At 32.9% G+C, this 18,773-nt stretch overlaps 1 pseudogene; it reads left to right on the top strand.

The window, feature by feature from the left end:
- Window positions 1-13,956, top strand: part of LOC142614985 (wall-associated receptor kinase 2-like) — a 101,005-nt pseudogene extending 87,049 nt beyond the window's left edge.
- The last annotated feature ends 4,817 nt before the right edge of the window (window positions 13,957-18,773 follow it).

The raw sequence follows: 18,773 nt of genomic DNA, 5'->3' as shown, positions 1-18,773 counted from the left end.
AAGAACATACTTTTTTCTATTTTACACAATAACTTTTCAATACACTCCATACCAAATTATCTGTTTTACACTACATTTCATTTGAATATTATTTCTTTATTATTTTTTATTATTATTCTCCCAAATAAAATATAATTCTCTCTCTTATTTTTTATTATTTCTTTATCAATTTACATAGCTATAGTAGCCTTATACTATAGCAAGTAGTAACACAACCCAAACTTTCACAATTTTAACTTAACTAATGTAAGTGATTTTTAGAGTTTGTGAGTGCACCGTCTCGTACTACTCACGTGTGGTTCATGTCCCCTGTGGGAAGTACGCCTCAGTTGAATGGACTGGAGGCGAAGGTTTGGGAGTCGCCACTTGGTTTAGGTCTAGGAACCAAATTGGGTCTTTTGGCCCCATTACTTACACACATATGTCTACATACTAGATTATGAGTTTGGAATTTGGGTATGGCTTAGGAAGGTGTTAGGTTTCTAAGACCGTCTGGCTTGTGTGTTAGCCTCCATTATGTGTTGATAGATCATATTTAGATAAAGAAACTATTAAAAGAGCCAAAATCCCTAACCCTAAACATACATCATGCACTTGATAAGCCAAAAACGTATTGACCCCTTGTGATGGATTAAGTTGATTAATTAGCCAAATTATTAATTAATTAAATTAACATGCAAAACGCGTGGTAGCACAAACAAATCACCAATTAAACTAAGTATGCAGCGGAAATTAAATGACGCGGTGATTTGTTTACGAATGGGGAAAACCTACACGGCAAAAACCCCACCGGGTGATTTTAAGGTCACCACTCCCGAAATTCCACTATTATCACAACAAGCGGTTACAAGTAAATGAATCTCAAGTATCTTACCAACCAACAGTTGATCCCTTACCCCAATACCCAATTGGACTTGTTCTGTAGTGAAAATTTCTCCTTTCAATGCACGACTCCCAAGTACGTGACTAACCAATTGCACGGATCCAATTACGCGACTTCAATCACCAACTAGAGAAGATTGTTGGCTGCAAAGTTCTTCAATTCATCCACACGATGATAATCAAGAAGATGCTTGGTTACAAAACTCTACGATGCACATTACACAGCATCTTCTTCACAAGAGAAATGAACTAAGGCAAAAACTTTGTCTCTAGTCACAATTTGCTTGAACAAGGATTTCTCAATGCTTGTACAACTTGTAAACACTTTGACGACCCTTAAAATAATCCTTTTATATGTCTAGGATTAGGAGAAAAGAAGTCCCAAAGACACATCCACGGATTAGAATCAAAATAGAACTCAAAATCTGTTTTTCTTAAACCTCGATAGATAGAGGTGTCGAGATTGCTATCAAGCAGCTGTGGAGCCATGGGGCTGGAACAGCTCTTTAAACCTCGACACATGCTAGCTGTCGAGCTAGCTGTCGACCTTTAATGAACTTGCACTTTTCAGCTTGTTTCTTGAACAGACTTGATGACTTCAACACTTAATCTTGAAACACAGTTTCTTGAATCATAAAACTCATCCTAAATCTACCCAAATACAAGTAAAGTGTGTTTTGTCAAAGGATTAGCTAATTACATAAAAGAATGACATATATTCTAAACAAATGAAACACATATGTCCTAACAGCACTTAATAAAATAACGCACACAATATGTCAAAGATTACATCATAACATATAAAGAAAAAAAAAATAAAACCACAATTAAATAGATTATATTAAAAAGGAAAAATAACATCAAAACAAACATGCAAGGAAAGATATCAAATAAAACATGTTATGGCAAAATGACTAAAACAAACATGAAAAACAATTAAACATAATTAATTAACCTAAAACATAGTCAAATAGAATCAAACAACATGTCAAAAACAAGAAATTTGCCCCAATATGGGTTTGGGGTGCGTACATATACTCAACCATGCATGTACATGGTCGAAACCTTGTGCATGCATCGTTAATACAGAAATTGCATAAAATCACATTTCTACAGATTGAAACAATTACAAAAGATTAACACATAAATCAAATGAACATGTTTGAAACCCTATATAAAACAAAGCATCGACATAAACAAATAACCATGAAACAAATCAACTAGTAAAATAAACTAACGTCAAATAGACAATCGTGTCAAACTTACGTAAAACTAAAATAATAAAACAAGGACTACAAAACAGATTATAATCAACCCAAAATCAGATTAATACATATCAAAAGAATTAAAAATATCAAACGAATCAAATATAACAATTTAAAGAAACTATATCAAGAACTCATGTGAATCATATTAAGTAAAGAAGGAGTTTATGGAAAGAATACTCACCTTGTTTAGGATCACAAATTTGAAGTTATTTAACTAACCCCTCAATGCCTACAATACTAAGATTATATTGATAAAACAAGAGAATTAAAGAAAACAATAGAACAAGATAATTAAAACTCAAGAAAAAGATTAGTTTTGAAAAAGATTTAGAAAATAACTTTGAAAACAAGTTTTTGCCTTAAGAGATTGCTAAAAAGAGGTTTTGAGTCTATAAAAAAAGTGCTTAGGTGTTGTGTGGGTGTTTAGAAATTTGAACTAGGGTTTTAAAAAACATGGAGGCAAAAAATAAACTCTCTCTAGTTAGGGTTTGGATTAGAGACATAAGGTAAGTATTTATACTTGTAAACTAGGGTTTTTGGGGCCTTTTAAAGGGTTTTGGACGTTCCTAAAGGTTTATAAAAGGGCCAAACTCCCATCAAATAATAAAGGTTTGGGCCCTTAAAATTGAATTTCTAAGGTTCTAGAATTTACCATGCGCTTGCATGGTTGAGTATGTGTGTGCATGCTTACAAACATGAGCGCGCAGAACCCTAAATTTGACTACACTGCTGGCCTCACTTAAAACAGTCACAATTCACTTATTTTAAATCTAAATTATGCAAAAATTATATTTAAATTGAAGCCCAGGATGTCTAATTTCTAATGAAACAAACCTCACGCAAATATTATTTATAGATCAAAAGGTATGTTCAAAATTGTGAGAAAATGTAATTTTTCAGCATCATTTTCAAAGCAATTTGAGCACTTTTAAATTGTGATTACCTCCGAACTATTGAAAACTATTTAATTACCATTGGTTGATGTATGACAAGCTTATCATTAGGGCCAGGGACCAAAGGTTATTAACGGATACAAAATGAGATATCTAAAGAGTTAAATGTGTAAAATTGATCCCTTATGCTATTTTACATTGACTAATGAGTAATAATGGGTTTTCGTTAAACAAAATTCGTTTGGTAGTGTAAGGGGTCGGACTATTTGCAAAATTCCCATGATCCCAATGCCCGTGGGAATGGAATAAAGGAAAGGCCTATGTCTAGCCTAGAATAGTTACGAGAAAGGCTAGTTGAGTGTTGGGAAAGGATGAAGTCAAAGCTTTCATTGGGCTACAGAGCACAGCCTAGCATTAATCCTTGTTCTAGATTGGCACATGGCAGAGGAATATCATGGTCTCGGCTCATGACCAATGGTACAAACAAATCGTGGAAGAACTAATGGATATCTAAAGTCTTACAGATAGTTGAATCAACAAATTAAGGAAGGTAGTGCCGAGGGTACCAACAAATCACAGAAGAACTAATGGATATCTAAAGTCTCACAAATAGTACAATCGATGAATTAGGGAAAGTAGCACCTAGATCTCGCAAACAGTCACTTTAAATGAATGTACCCACCTACCAAAGGATGCATTTATTACTAAATGACCTTCCCCCCCCCCCCTCCCTCTAATTGAGCAGAAGGCACTACCAGTATAAATAGGAGCCTCCCCATTCAAGAAAGGGATGGTTTTATTTTTGAGAGAGAGATGAAAAAGTGCAATGTCATCCATTCTGTAATCATCCACCCACTGGTGGAGCTAGGTAGGGGCCAGCCTTGAGTTTTTAAAATTTCCATTAAAGATGCTAATAAAATGTTATATTATTTGTAAATATGCTATAAATATTGTATTGCCCCCCCCCCTAGGATTTTGAGAGAGAGAGAGAGAGAATACTATTAGTTTTGTTAATTCGATCTCTCTAAATACTTGGATTCCCTAAAATTATATAATTGATTCAAAAAGGCCAAAAAAAGAAAAAGAATACAAAGAGCAAAACAAAACATCTAGCCCATTCTTGAGCCCATAACCCCTCCAAATTCAAATAATAAATCCATTTTTAACAACTTCTAGAATTCCCTAATCAACAATTTCAAAAACGAAAACAAAATAAACAAACGTTAGGAGACAAATACTTTGATTTTATTGATTTAAAGAGTCATCCCTTACGTCTTTATAATATATATCTCTAATGTTTACCAAAAAACATAAACCCCACATCTCATTAGGGAAAAAAAAATCCCTTATGTCATCATAGTCTTCAAAGCTTGGAGTCTTTGATAGTTGGCCCCTACAACTCTCCAATTCGCCACCCCAAATTGCTCTCTCTCTCTCTCTCTCTCTCTCTCTCTCTCTCTCTCTCTCTCTCTCTCTCTCTCTCTCTCTCTCTCGTGCAAGTTTCTTTTGTTCCTTGAGTATATGGGAAATCCAAACTGAAAAGTGACCAAAATGGTATAATGTTCTAATAAACATGTATTGTATTGTAGTATAACTTGCATTTTAGGGGGTGTTTGGTATAAGAGTTTAAACATATGTTGTTAGCTTTTAAACAATATTACGCGTATTTTCATACACTTTTTCACCCATACGTATTTTCAAAAAATACAAACAATGTTACTAGAATAACGTTACCAAATGGCCTTAATGTTTTGAAAACTTAAATTTTATATTATTTTATATGTCGAGACTAGACTCACTAGAGCTTGTTATAGTTATCTATTTTGTTTTTTTATGACGTACGTGTATATGGAGAAAGTATATGTGGGGCTCACATTTCAGCCTTACATAATTCTTATATGCTAGACATATACAAGATTTTTTTCATGTATATTATATGAGGTTTACATCTTGCATCTTTAGAATTTAAAGTTTCTCATTTTATTTTAAATTTGTTAATTAGTTTTGATTCGATAAGGTAGTGATTTGTTATTTGATATTTATATTACAATTTTTAACTTAAGAATTTTTTTAATATAAAGTTTGGCTCCTTTGAATAAAATTTCTGGCGTTATCACTGCATCCACCTCAGTCCATCTAGAGAGAATAGAAAAAGCTTGTTCATTTTCCTTTTCAGTTTCAATTGTGACTATTATAGTTCTATTTACTTGGTTTCTAGTCTAGTTCTCCTCTGGTAAACCATTTCCCCTTAATTTACAAATAAAATGTGACGCTCATTTACCTTATCTGTATTTTGACCCCACAGGTAGAATCACAACAGAAGACAATAAGCAAAGAGAACAATCGTGTCTTCCAACATAGCCAAATAGCAATATCCGTTCATTCATATTTTAAGACTATTAAGTATTACGAAAATCTAATTTCACAATGATAAGGTTTAAACTAGGGGTGACAATTCGTGTTTGCGTGTCAGGGTTTGTGTCGTGTCAATTTATGAGTATCTGACTATATAGGTCAACACTAACTGGACATGTTTATTAAATGGATAAAGATTTCTCAACTTTAACACGACCCATTTATTAAACTGGTTAGTTGTGTCAACCTGTTTATCAGATTTTATCAAAATGAAAAAAAAAAGACAAATAAATATTTTTAATATAAAATTTAGAACTAATGAGTAACTGCATCACAAATAATCATTTAAAACTAAAAGCATATCTCAATATCATCAATAATCAATCACATTATGTCAAAGAAAGTAAACCACAACAACTAATAAGTTTATATACCTAGGGTTTAAAGGGTATATTAGTAAAATGTCATTTACTTAAACAGGTCAAACAGGTCAATCGGGTTTCATAGGTTGAACACTAATCCAACCTGTTTATTAAACGGATTAGTCATGTCAACCTGAATATGACACGAACCCATTAAGCCTCAACCCAAAACCTATTAATTTCGTATCGTGTCGGGTTCGTGGGTCATGTCCAATTTTGCCACCCTTAGTTTAAACTAGAGCCAAGTAGTGAATATCACATAGTATTTGTAACAAAAATAAAAACCCATAGTCATGAAATATGAAAGGTTATTTATCAAAAATAAAAAGTAGTAACAGTTTTAAAAATCTGTAATTTCGAAAAGTACTTGGAGAAGAAGTTCGAAAGAGAAAGGGTTGAAGAAGGGGGGGGGGGGGAGGCTGATCTTCTACTACCACTACTGGTACTAGCGTACTGCAAATAATTGCACAGCTGCAACAAGATGCCTCACCAAATATGTCTTGGTTTTTGGTTTATGTACTTTTTTTTCCCAAATAATAGTAGATTTTTTTTATATAATTTAATGCAAAAAAAAAAATCACTAATTCTACAACGAAAGTGAAATTAAAAGACTGGATTGAATTTTAAACAAACTTAGATGGTGCAATTTGTAAAACCTAATAACTAATTGTTGGAAGGGGCTTGGGGAAGGCATAGAGTCATCGAGAATAACACTTGAGAAAAGTTTAATTAATAACTTTATCTCTTAAAATTGTATTGGAGAAAATAATATCACCACTCTTTTTAAGCCATTAATATGCCAGTCTTTCAACCGTGGCATCATTAGAAGACTTTAATCCTATTTACCTTTCACCAAGTCTTTCATTATTAATGTTTGGAATTTCCAAATACTTGGAAAATTCAAAGTCTTGGAACGATTTTTTCTTTGATTGCTATGGTCTTGGAACCATTAAACATGTGGCAATCATGTTATCCAAATCAATTTTATGTCATGCCTTTCTTTTTCCTCAAATTGATTAAAAATGATTATGATTAAATATCTACTCTTTATTTTGAGATAAAAGAGAAATAAAATGATCAAGAAATTAAGTTTATTTATATTTAACACATGTTAATTACAAAGAGCACTTAGGAAATAGTTGTTCTCGAAAGAGTACTTATGAAATATTTTCAAGTTCGTTTAATCTCAATCTCTGATTAGCTTCCTGATATCTTCACCAAGACACTTCCTTTTCCTCGCTTTCTTGATCATCAATCCAAACTTAGGGCTTATTTCTTACATCTTCGTTTAAGAGGGGGATGTGTAACTAAACAAGCTATGAGACAAGCTACAACTAGCTTGATCCCATTATATGATGAGCTAGGCATCTTTTTTGCAAGCTACCAGTTGGCGTGGGTTACAACTTACAATCTTCTATAAGCAACAAGTCGCACTACAGTATGTTCAAGGGTCGAGCTAGGAGTTCAGGTTTTTGTGGGGGGACCTTGTCCTAACCGTCTTCCCACCTTTTATTTAAATGCTATTTAATGTATGTATGTATGTATGTTTGTGTGCAAAATAATAACATCATATCTAATTCTTTTTTTTTTATTATTGATAATATTTTGAACTCTCCTACAATAGTCAAGGGAAAAAAAAAATTATGTGTACTATATACGTAGCGTTATAGTTATAAAATGGAATACTATCCAAACATCTCAACTAAATGTGCCAAATTTTATATATTGTTGTTTTTATGAATAATTCTATAATGCTATATAAGGTTTTTTTTTTTTTATAATATTTATTTGAAAAAAGATCAATTGTAGTGGGTCCAAATTGGAATTGACCTTCCTATAATAAATTTATTAATTGAAGGAAAGCTCGGATGAAGTTAGACATCATCTAAGTCCTGCACAAATAAGGATTGACATCGCATTAGATGACGCTAAGTTCCTCCTTGGATTGAGTTCTGACCGTGGACCTATGAACTTGAAATACCAATAAAGAGAAACTCATCTCTCCATGACCAACCTTGGGGTTGATTGCGGAGGCTTTGATGGCTAAATTAGCGAACAACATGAAATAATAAGTTCAAATTGTGAAAGAGAGTTGTACGAACAAAGGGAGCCGGATGAGTAAAGAGAGACTGGATGAAAAGAGAGAGAGAGATCCCTTTTTCCAAATGGTTTTTCTTTTGTTACTAAAGAAATGAGTAGTTGTACATATATGCTCAGGAATGTGTGGTTGAAGGTAATTTATGGTTGGACTGAACACCCCCATACAACTACAATAGAAGGAATCGACATTGATATTTTAAAATACAAAAATTGTACAATCCAACAAAAATGATTATATTAAATCTAACAGGAAATACAAAAAAAAAAAAAAAAAATTGTAGCTTACGTTACAGTATATTTTTTATGTTGACCGAGTCTTGCTTAATTTTGTTAATTAGTTTTTATTTATATTAATATTTTTGGAATTATTTTTGTCTTACTTTAATTTTAATCTTGTCTTCTAGAGTAAAATCTAGCTCTGACACTATCTGTGTTAAAGTCCTTAGTAAACGATCATCGTTGTACAAAGAATAGCTAAAACAAATTGTAGCACTTGCGATCTGTTATGGAAGCTGGTAAGTTAGTTATGGTTGTTAGGGCAGTTAATAATATGTTATGAAAAATGGTAACAAAGATGAGCAGTTATGCCTAGCTCTTGTATATAAATAAATTAATTCAATGAATCGGAGATTGATTCTCTTTTTCATCAAATTTTCTCTTACGTACTCATCTGTTTCTTTTTTCTCTTTTTGTTTCACTAACTCTCTTAGTTCTCTTTTCATAACGAAGAAGTCTTTTACCTTCAGATTCTTGTTCATTGCTTTCATCAATCTGTATGGAAGAAAAAAATACCACGTACTAGACTTTCTATAAGTTTTAGACCCGCCAAATTCATTCTAAAGTTTGGAAACGTATGCTGCAGGTTAATAGTCAAGACAATAACTTTTCCATGTCTTTGGAAGTTCCGAACAAAGACCAAAGACTACATGAAAACGCATGCTTGGCTCTTTCTGTATGTCGTTAATAAATCTGCCAGTTTCACTTTCATCAACCTTGAAGACGTGTGATATGGATTAGAAGACTTTAATGCCTGTTATTGTTTTCACCAAGTCTTTGCTAATTGTCTGGAACTACGTTCCAAAGACTTGAAAAATTATAATCTTGGAATTTTCAACTATGACAAATGTTTGATGTAGATTGCAAACTGAATGTGTGGCAATCAATAAATGTGTAGCAATCATGTTATTGTGGTCACTCTATTAACTAAGTAAGATTGAACGTGTAGCAATCAGAAAATTGTTAGGTATTCTTGGAATATCATAAATGCGTACTCCCTCCTCTCACATAAATGGTGAGTCTCACAATGAATTTAATTAGTAGAACCTATCATTTATGTGAGAGGAGGGAGTAAGCATTTATGGTACTCCGGGAGTACACAATAATTTTCCGTAGCAATCATGTTATTCAAGTCAGTTTTATGTCATCCATTTAATTTTCCTCAATTATATTAGGAAAAATACTTTTTATAATTACATATCTACTCATTAGAATCCCGTGCAATGATCAAGAAAATTAAATAAATTTATTTTTATATAATATATTTAAGACGTGTGATACGGATTAGAAGACTTTAGTGCCTGTTATTGTTTTCACCAAGTATTTGCTAATTGTTTGGAACTACGATCCAAAGACTTGGAAAATTATAATCTTGGAATTTTCGACTATAACAATTGTTTGATGTAGATTGCAAACTGAATGTATGGCAATCAATAAACGTGAAGCAATCATGTTATTGTGGTCGCTCTATTGTGGTAGCAATCTATTTTTATTGTGGTCGCTCTATTAACCAAGTAAGATTGAACGTGCAGCAATCATGTTATTCAAGTCAATTTTATGTCATCCATTTATTTTTCCTAAATTAAATTAGGAAAAAGACTTTTAATAATTACACATCTACTCATTAGTATCCCGTGCAATGATCGAGAAAATTAAATAAAATTTATTTTTATATAAGACATATTTATTTAAGTTTAAACTATAAATTACATTCTTTAATTATATAACATATTTTCAAATCAATCATTTAAGTTTCATTTTCTCGTTAGCATGTGAGTGTATTCCCTTATCTCATCCCCCTTCCCTATGTGTGTGTGTGTGTGTGTGTGTGTGTGTGTGTGTTTCTCAAAAAAAAAAAAAAAAAAGTTTCATTTTCTCTGTTTCAATCCTTCAATTTTGTCCAATCCCACCGTTAGTTTTAGATTGTTCACTTCCCAAAACAATGTCATTTTAGCGAATTCAAAGAGGCAGATCAAATGGGAAAATTAAATTGAAAACAAATTAAAGTTAAATTACTAAAGGAAAAAAAAGAAGAAGTGAAACTAAAAGAACTGAGTTGAAAACATACCAAAATCTAAGAGTGTAATTTGTGATTTAGTCTTTATTTATAATAACTGTTAATCAATAAAATTTAATTAGAGAATTTGTAGAAAAGGATATACCTTAACTAGTTAAAATTTATTTATAGAAAGCCAAACCCAATTTAATTCAAACTTTATTTAGTGTTTGGTTGCGTTATCTAATGTTGGGTTATAAGTTGACCCCAATTAAATTAACTAATTACACAAGTTGATTAATTAATTTGAATTACATGCAAAGTCCAATAAAAAACATAACCATTTCACCAATCTAGAGTTCAATGTGCGTAGTAGAAAAAAATGGGGAAAACCTTCACAAGGAAAACCCCCAATGAGTGATTATGTAGGTCACTACTCCTGAAGAATCCACTAATCAAATTGAGGTTATAATTATAGAGATCTTACTCAATCCCAAATATCAATACGTACCTACAATAGATCTCCTAACGATGTAGGTAACGGTTGCACGGATCTGCAATCAACGTGACTGGCTCTCCATAGCAATCCAAAATAGTTGTAGTTGTTGGTGCAAAGTTCTTTGCAACAATAAACTTCAATAATGAATATGAAGTAGCTTAGAATTACAAAATCCTAAGCACACACAAGTCGCAAGAACTCGTTGTGAGGCGTATAGGATGATGGCTCTAAAAAATACTATTTAAGTCATCTTGGAACCCTAGTGTACAAATCCCAAAGTTGACATGTCATCAAAAATAGAACTAAGAATTATATTAATTTGAATCTCGATCGATTAACTGTTATCAAGCTAGTTGTTGAGGTATGAATTCCCTCGATGGATCAACTGCTTCTGAGCTATCTGTTGAGACAACAGTTGCAGCATTGATTTGAGTAAACCTTGAGTAGTTTTGATTAAATTGATCTTTCTTGAACACTTTCTAGAGACTCAAAATTAGGACTCAAATACATAAAAAGTGAGTTTTTACTCGAATTTTCCAATTTACAAAAAATATGACCCTAACATCTAAAAAGACAATAAAATCTAATTGGTTCAAATTAACACAATTTACCACTAGTTGTAACTCCAAAAAGGTGGAGTTAGACCCTATTCTTTCTTTAAAGAGAGGAAAGTATCATTAATCTTTGCTTCGATGATGGTGTTGATGGATGGAATAAATCCTAAAACTACTTGGGTTTGTTGGTTAAAAACATGTTTGTATTGCATACAAAATATACGTAGCAAAAAAATAACGGATCTACTTTATTCGCAATTGTTAACATGTACTATGCAAATTTCAGAATTCAATAATAAGAGAGCGTACCTTGGTGCGATTAAATTCAAAACAAAAGATCAAAAATACTCAGAAACACTTTTAATCTTCACACCAATTCCACTTTACACCCAAAAAGTGTGGTCTCTCAATCAATTTTCAAAAGGAGAAAAATAAGAGAGTGTTTCACACTCACATACACACCATTTTTCAATGATGTCACACTCTTTTATAAAATTCTGTATGTTTTTCCTCTTGTATCTAACTGATTATCTAATTGGGTAGCCTTTTGGGCCTTTCCAATTGGGCTTTAATGTGTGGCTTGAAGTGGGACCAAAAGTGACCAATAAGACACTAGCTCCAATGGGCCTTAGGCTTTTCTGTCAACTCTTGACAAGTTCAAAGTTACCATTAACTATATTCAATACCACTATATAAATATAATTGCACTCTAAGCCTTATTTATAAATTATATCTCAAAACTTTATTATTCATGCAACCCCTTCATAAAATATTCGTAATAATACAAAGTCATGAATGTAGACCACTTTGTAAATTACTACATCTTAATCCTTGAGTACTCGATTTAATCCGCTATGTTATTCATCATATATTATGAAATCCAATTTCATAAATATATACTTTAGTAACTTCTTACTAAAGTGGTTAGGCCTAACACTCTAAATAACCAAACCCATTAAACTTAACTCAATGGAATATTTTGTATCTCCGTTAAGAGACTATGAATTTCATCTTGAGAATATATGTTTCATCAACACTAAATGTGGCTGCCCAACATACTGAGGTTTTGATCGTGTCTTTAGACCTTACTCCTAATATATCAAAGCAATCTACATTTCATAGGGTACTGTGTGTATATATATATATATATATATATATATTAATTAATTAATTAATTTTATAGGGTACATTCTTCAAAAATAAAATAAAAAATTGATATGGTGCACAAGAATAAAGATATTTAATTAATCTCACATGGTCTAAATGATTAAAAAGAAAAAAGGCAACTGTGATTCGCACTTTCTGATTGTTCAGTCACAATGGTATATAACAAATAATATCTGGTTTCTTTCAAATATAATCAAACACTATGCGTTGGCATAAGTGATTCTCAAATTTAAAAAAAAAAAAAGTGTTGGCATAAGCTTCGTTGCTATGCTTGTCAGTATCTCTTCAATTTACTTTATAATTATGTCAAAAAAGCTAATATTCTATTCCTTTCTAATGTAGGCATTGGCATAAGCTTCATGGTTGCGCTTGTTTGTAGCTCTTGGTTGTATTTGATATTTAAGAAAAGACAGTTGATCAAGCTTAAACAAAGGTTCCTTGAACAGAACAAGGGTTTAATTTTACAACAGAAACTCTCTAAACAAGAAAATTCAGCTGAAACAACCAAAATCTTCACCATGAAAGAGTTGAAAAAGGCTACCATCAATTATGATGAAGCTCTAATCATTGGCCGGGGAGGGTTTGGTACAGTTTATAAAGGAATTTTATCAAATAATAGGATTGTGGCCATTAAGAAGTCAAAAATTGGACATGAAAGCCAAATTGAGCATTTCATCAATGAGGTAGTTGTATTATCCCAAATTAATCATAGGAATGTGGTTAAATTATTAGGCTGTTGTTTAGAGACACAAGTTCCTTTACTAGTTTATGAATTCATACCCAATGGTACTCTCTTCGAGTACATTCATCATGAAAGTAAGGTGTCCAACATATCATGGGAAACTCGTCTTAGGATAGCCGTAGAAACAACAGAAGCACTATCATATTTGCACTCTGCAGCTTCTCCACCAATAATCCATAGAGATGTCAAGTCTTCAAACATATTGTTGGATAGCACTTACACAGCAAAGGTATCAGATTTTGGAGCTTCAAAATTGGTTCCACTAGACCAAACACAATTGGCTACATTGGTTCAAGGAACTTTGGGATACTTGGATCCTGAATATATGCAAACAAGTCAATTGACGGAAAAAAGTGATGTTTATAGCTTTAGAGTGGTCCTTGTAGAGCTATTAACTGGGAAAAAAGCTTTTTCATTTGATAGGCCTGAGGAAGAGAGAAGTCCAGCCACATATTTTCTCTCATTTTCCAAGGATAATAGATTTTTTGAAGTTCTTGAAAAACATATAGCAAATGAAGAAAATGTTGAGCAACTAAAGGAAGCTACAAATCATGCAAAGATGTGCTTAAGATTGAAAGGGGAGGATAGGCCTACTATGAAGGAAGTAGCAACAAAATTGGAGGATTTAAGAAAGATGGAGAAGCATTCCAGAGACAATGTTGATTCTAACTGAGAAGAAACAATATTCTTGCACACCAAGACATCGGATTCTCACTATTATGATGCTGATAATCAAAATGCTGATGTGAATGATACTGTGAGGGACCATGTAGAATTATTGGATTTTGGTGCTGGGAGATAATCTTATCTTGATAGCATATCCTTGGTAGATATAATACAATGTGATTACTGTATACTTTCTTGTATTTGCATCCGAAATGTTTTTAGGAGCTTTATCCTAAATCAAACTTCTGCCAATAATAATGAAGGTTACAAATAAATGTCATACTTATTTCTTTCATATTTTCCCTTATATTTTGTTTTTTCATCTTTGAATATAAATTAGATTTACATTTTACGGAACGGTGGATAACCCCCCCCCCCCCTCCCCTTTTAATAAAAAAATGTAGCTACCATATTGTAACTGTCCACTTAAGAAACTCTATGCTTTTGTTTGCCACAAGATTGAGATCAACTAATGCTATAATTATCAAGGGTTGAGATTGAGAATTAAAAAACATAACTTTCAATCTCAGCCCTTAAATAAAAAAAAATGAAAAAGTAACAAAAAAAAATTGTGTGGTGAGAGTTGAGGTGAATTGCACTTGGTAAACTCGATCCAAATCCGTTCGCCTCATCCCATTCATATTATTATTATTACAAGCAAATGGTTTATTTGAAGAACTAATCATAGATTTAGATTATAGTAGTCTCATAGCCGATAGTGATTATGTACAGTGACGTTTTTGCATTTTGGGGTCTATGCTAGTTGTAAATTTCATAAAGGTTTGTGTTTGGTGGCAGTGGTCATGGACGTGTAGTCATTCATGGACTTGGGGGCCAATGACCCCTTTATTTATTTATTTATTTTATTTATTTAAAGAATAGAATCATATATATACGTACTACTTTGTTTAATAAAAATATATTTTTTGCCCTTAATAATATCATTGATCATTGTAAGAGAAATGCTACAACTACAAACTTTTTTACAAACATTGAGGTAGCAAATTCTTACTAGTTTGCATCTTGGCCCACTACTTACATCACTATTTTACTTACTAATAACCACTCATCATAACAACAATTTGGAAAAAAGTTTGTAGATTTAGTATTTTTCTCCTTTTAAAGGCCATAAAAAAATTATAAATCTAAAATCTAAAACGAAATATATAAGCCCAAAAAATTAGCACAATAACAAAAATTACTGATAGCAAAGCTAAAAACAATTAACCAATTTTACCAAAAACAAATAACTTGGTCCTTTAAGAAATTTTAAACAAAATAATTTTGTCCATACCAGCAAAAGACACTCTCTACACACACATAAAAAAAATAAAATAAAATAAAACTCTTGTCGGCTAAGCAGCAGAGTTGAAAACCAAGCCATCACATGCATCCAACAACAAAGCCGCCCTCCTAACTCTAAGTTCTGGCTTCGTCCTTGGTAGTGGTAGTTTAAAAGCATTTATATTTGTGATGCTAAAAATTTAGTTTTTAATAACTTAAAAAATATTTTATTTATTTATACACACCACTTTACAATACACTCAATATTAAATGTTCTATTTTTTTTTTCTATCACTTCATTTATAATACACCCATTTCATTGAGAGAGAGAGAGAGAGAGAGAGAGAGAGAGATGAAACATTTTTCAATGAGAAAAAGTCACCACCACCAAACAAACAATAATTTTTTTAGGGAAATGTTTTGCTATATATAGGGTTATGTGGCAGTAAAAAAAAAAAAGCAACATGTGCCTAAGAGTCATGTGCAATGCACATGACTAGGAGGAACCTTAGACACTTGTCACTTTCTTTTTGCTGCCCAAGGATTAAAACAAGCATTGAAGAGTATATTTTAGGCATGTAAAGAATTGAAATACATGGTAAATATGTGTGTGTTGTGTGATAAACCCTAATCTAAGATCATGTGAACATGTTATTTGAATTGAAACCTTAGAGCGTACAAAACTAAGATTGACCTAAATCTATCATACTAACAATGAAGAACAAATAAAGAACTTGAAATAAAAACATGCTTGTACTTGAATCTAAATAAATTAAGGCATAATGAAAAGAAAGTTTAGAAACCTTACTTGCATGCACTGGGACTTTTGAGCACTCCAAGCAAAAAAGTTTCTCTAGAGAGGGATTCGTGAATAGGAAGTTGGCAACTTAAGACTAGGGAGACCAAGCTATCCCTTCTAGTGAGTTAAGACTGGGAGGTCCAAGACACCAAAGGCACCTTCCTATTACTAACTCTAAAGAGAGAGAGAGAGAGAGAGAGAGAGAGAGAGAGAGAGAGAGAGAGAGAGAGAGAGAGAGAGAGAGAGAGAGAGAGAGAGAGAGAGAGAGAAATTTAAGGTTTTTCTTTAAAATTTTGGGGTGCTTTCAACTTATATTGGAGAGAGGTATTTATACTGAAGGTTAGGTGTGGGTGCAAGAGCCTGCGATGAGTGGTTTCGTCATGGAAAGTACGCCTCGGCAAAGTGGACTAGGCAGAGGATGAAAATAGAGTCCCACCTAGACTAGGTCTAGGAACCATATGTATAGTGTCTTTATGTGAAGGATTAATCTTACCAAAACACTTGTTCGAAGTTTAGGTATGAGGATGGGAAGGTGTTAGACACCCAATCCCACCCAGCCTCCACTCATTGTGTTCCAAATCCTAATCTCATCAATGGGTCCTCTAATAGGTTATTCTACACACACATACACACTAACAAGCATCTAAACACACAAACATGGCATCTCAATCATAACATTCATGGCACAAGGTCCTAATAGTCATCTAGCATGGCATTGATAGTATATCCATCCAAAGACAGCAAGTATATCATAAGGCAGCAATATCAATAAAGCAATAGCATATAATCATACCCACCCGGCCCGTAGGCTGACCTCCACTCATTGTGTTCAAAATCCTAATCCCATCAAAGGGTCCTCTAATAGGTTATTCTTCACACACACACTAACAAGCATCTAAACACACAAACATGGCATCTCAATCATAGCATTCATGGCACAAGGTCCTAATATTCATCTAGCATGACATTGACATTATATCCATCCAAAGGCAGCAAGTATATCACAAGGCAGTAACATCAACAAAGTAGTAGCATAAAATCATGACATTTAATCAAGCATGTTCAATCACTCAAGCATAGCATCATAGCATTCATCAATCAAAGAAACCAACCATTATGTTCAAAGATGCATATTTATATACATGACTTACCTCACTACACCATAATACCTTAGCGCCTATACAGTAATGCATGTTTATGTTGTTTATCTAAAGCATACAAACCCTAATCCTTAATGTTAAGTTATGTTTTTTTTAACATAATATTTATGTTGGTTGTATTCCATGACAAAATTGTTGTAATTTCATTAATTTATTTCCTTGTTATTTGTGGGATTTAATTGCAATGAGTTTATTATTAGGTTGGTGAATATTGCTTAAGACAGTTGAATTTGCGACTAGCTTGCTACTGGTTTGGGATTGCAAAACTTTCAAAAGACCATGTGAGAAGCACATGTGGAAGTTCAAGAGTTAGGATGTCTTGTGAGTAACTTGGGACTTGGACAACCCACGAGACACTCTGACAATTAGGATTTTAAGTATTACTCTCCTATCCTTCATCCACACCATATATACTCTTATTACCTACAAAATTGTAAGGAGGATATCAGATAGAAAACCCTAGAGATTTAGGTTTTCACTACACCCACCTTTTAGAGAGAGCTACTCATCCTCAAGAGAGAAATCATTTTAGTCTCTTCTCCTCCCCTCTCCCATTGTCATACCTTGATAGACGATTTCACCCAAACGCAACCTATTCTCATTCAGAGTGTAGAGAGTGTTTTGGAGCTTGAGAAGTATTACGTCTTCACCAAATTAAGCCTGTAAGGCTTGGCAGTGTAATCGGGAGGGCATTGCGGGATCTGAGAAGCTAGTAAAAACAAGACTCCGAGAAGTCCATTAGCAGCTAGAGCTTGGAGAGCTTAAGTACTTTGGGTAGATTAGGCTTGAATGGGTCTTTTTGGTATCCTTATTCTCCCTCCAACTTATTCACAAGTGGATCATTTCAGATTAGAGGGCTGCAGAGAGGTTTTTACGCTGAGTTCTTTAGTTTTTCTCTTCGATAAAGCATCGTGGTGTTATCTTGGGTTTGATATTCTTTACCCTACTGCCCTTTACATTTAAGCATTGCATCCTCATGTTCATCCATGCAATTGTTGAATGCTTCAGTTAATTAATTGGCTAATTATGTATATTTTGCTTTAATTGTGTTTAGCCTAAAATTAATCTAGCTATCATTAAAAATTAGGGGTCTAAACTAGCTCTAGTATTTATAGTAGTGAGCTTTCACTTAATCTAACAATCCAAGTAATAAGACATGGTATTCTACTGACCCTAGACCTAACATGTTAAAATGAAACTAACAGAAGCTAAATATGTAATTAAAAACGAAGCAAAAAAAGGGAAAGCAGCAAAAACCCTAAACCTAGGTTTCTATGCATGACTATGCGTGTGCATACATGAAGTATGCGTACGCATGCCTCGTACGCAAGCATGAAGCATGCACACGCATACACGCCTTGAAACACAGTTTTAAAGCAGTAACAAAACAACAATTTAAATACAATCTAGAATGCTTCTAATACAAAAGCTATAAATCTACACTAACAATAGAAGTATTAAGGGAGAAAACATATTAATAAACATATTAATAAACAAACAAGAATGAGAGAGACAAGGTTAGACCCTTACCTTAGACATAAAAACTCTTTTGAACTTTAATTTGACAGTTCCCCTCAGTCAATCTAATCAAGATAAAACCAGAAGGTTAATAAGCTTAAAACCTGAAGGTCAAGACCAAAATAAGTCTCAACCAAGTAAATTCTAACTTAAGGATGTTTTAGAATAAAAACTCTCTTTTTGATTCATTAT

The sequence above is a fragment of the Castanea sativa genome, chromosome 11 (genome assembly GCF_040712315.1).
Source record: "Castanea sativa cultivar Marrone di Chiusa Pesio chromosome 11, ASM4071231v1".
In the NCBI taxonomy this organism is placed as follows: Eukaryota; Viridiplantae; Streptophyta; class Magnoliopsida; order Fagales; family Fagaceae; genus Castanea; species Castanea sativa.
Note: the sequence above shows the minus strand (reverse complement) of the source record. Positions and strands in the feature narration are given on the sequence as shown.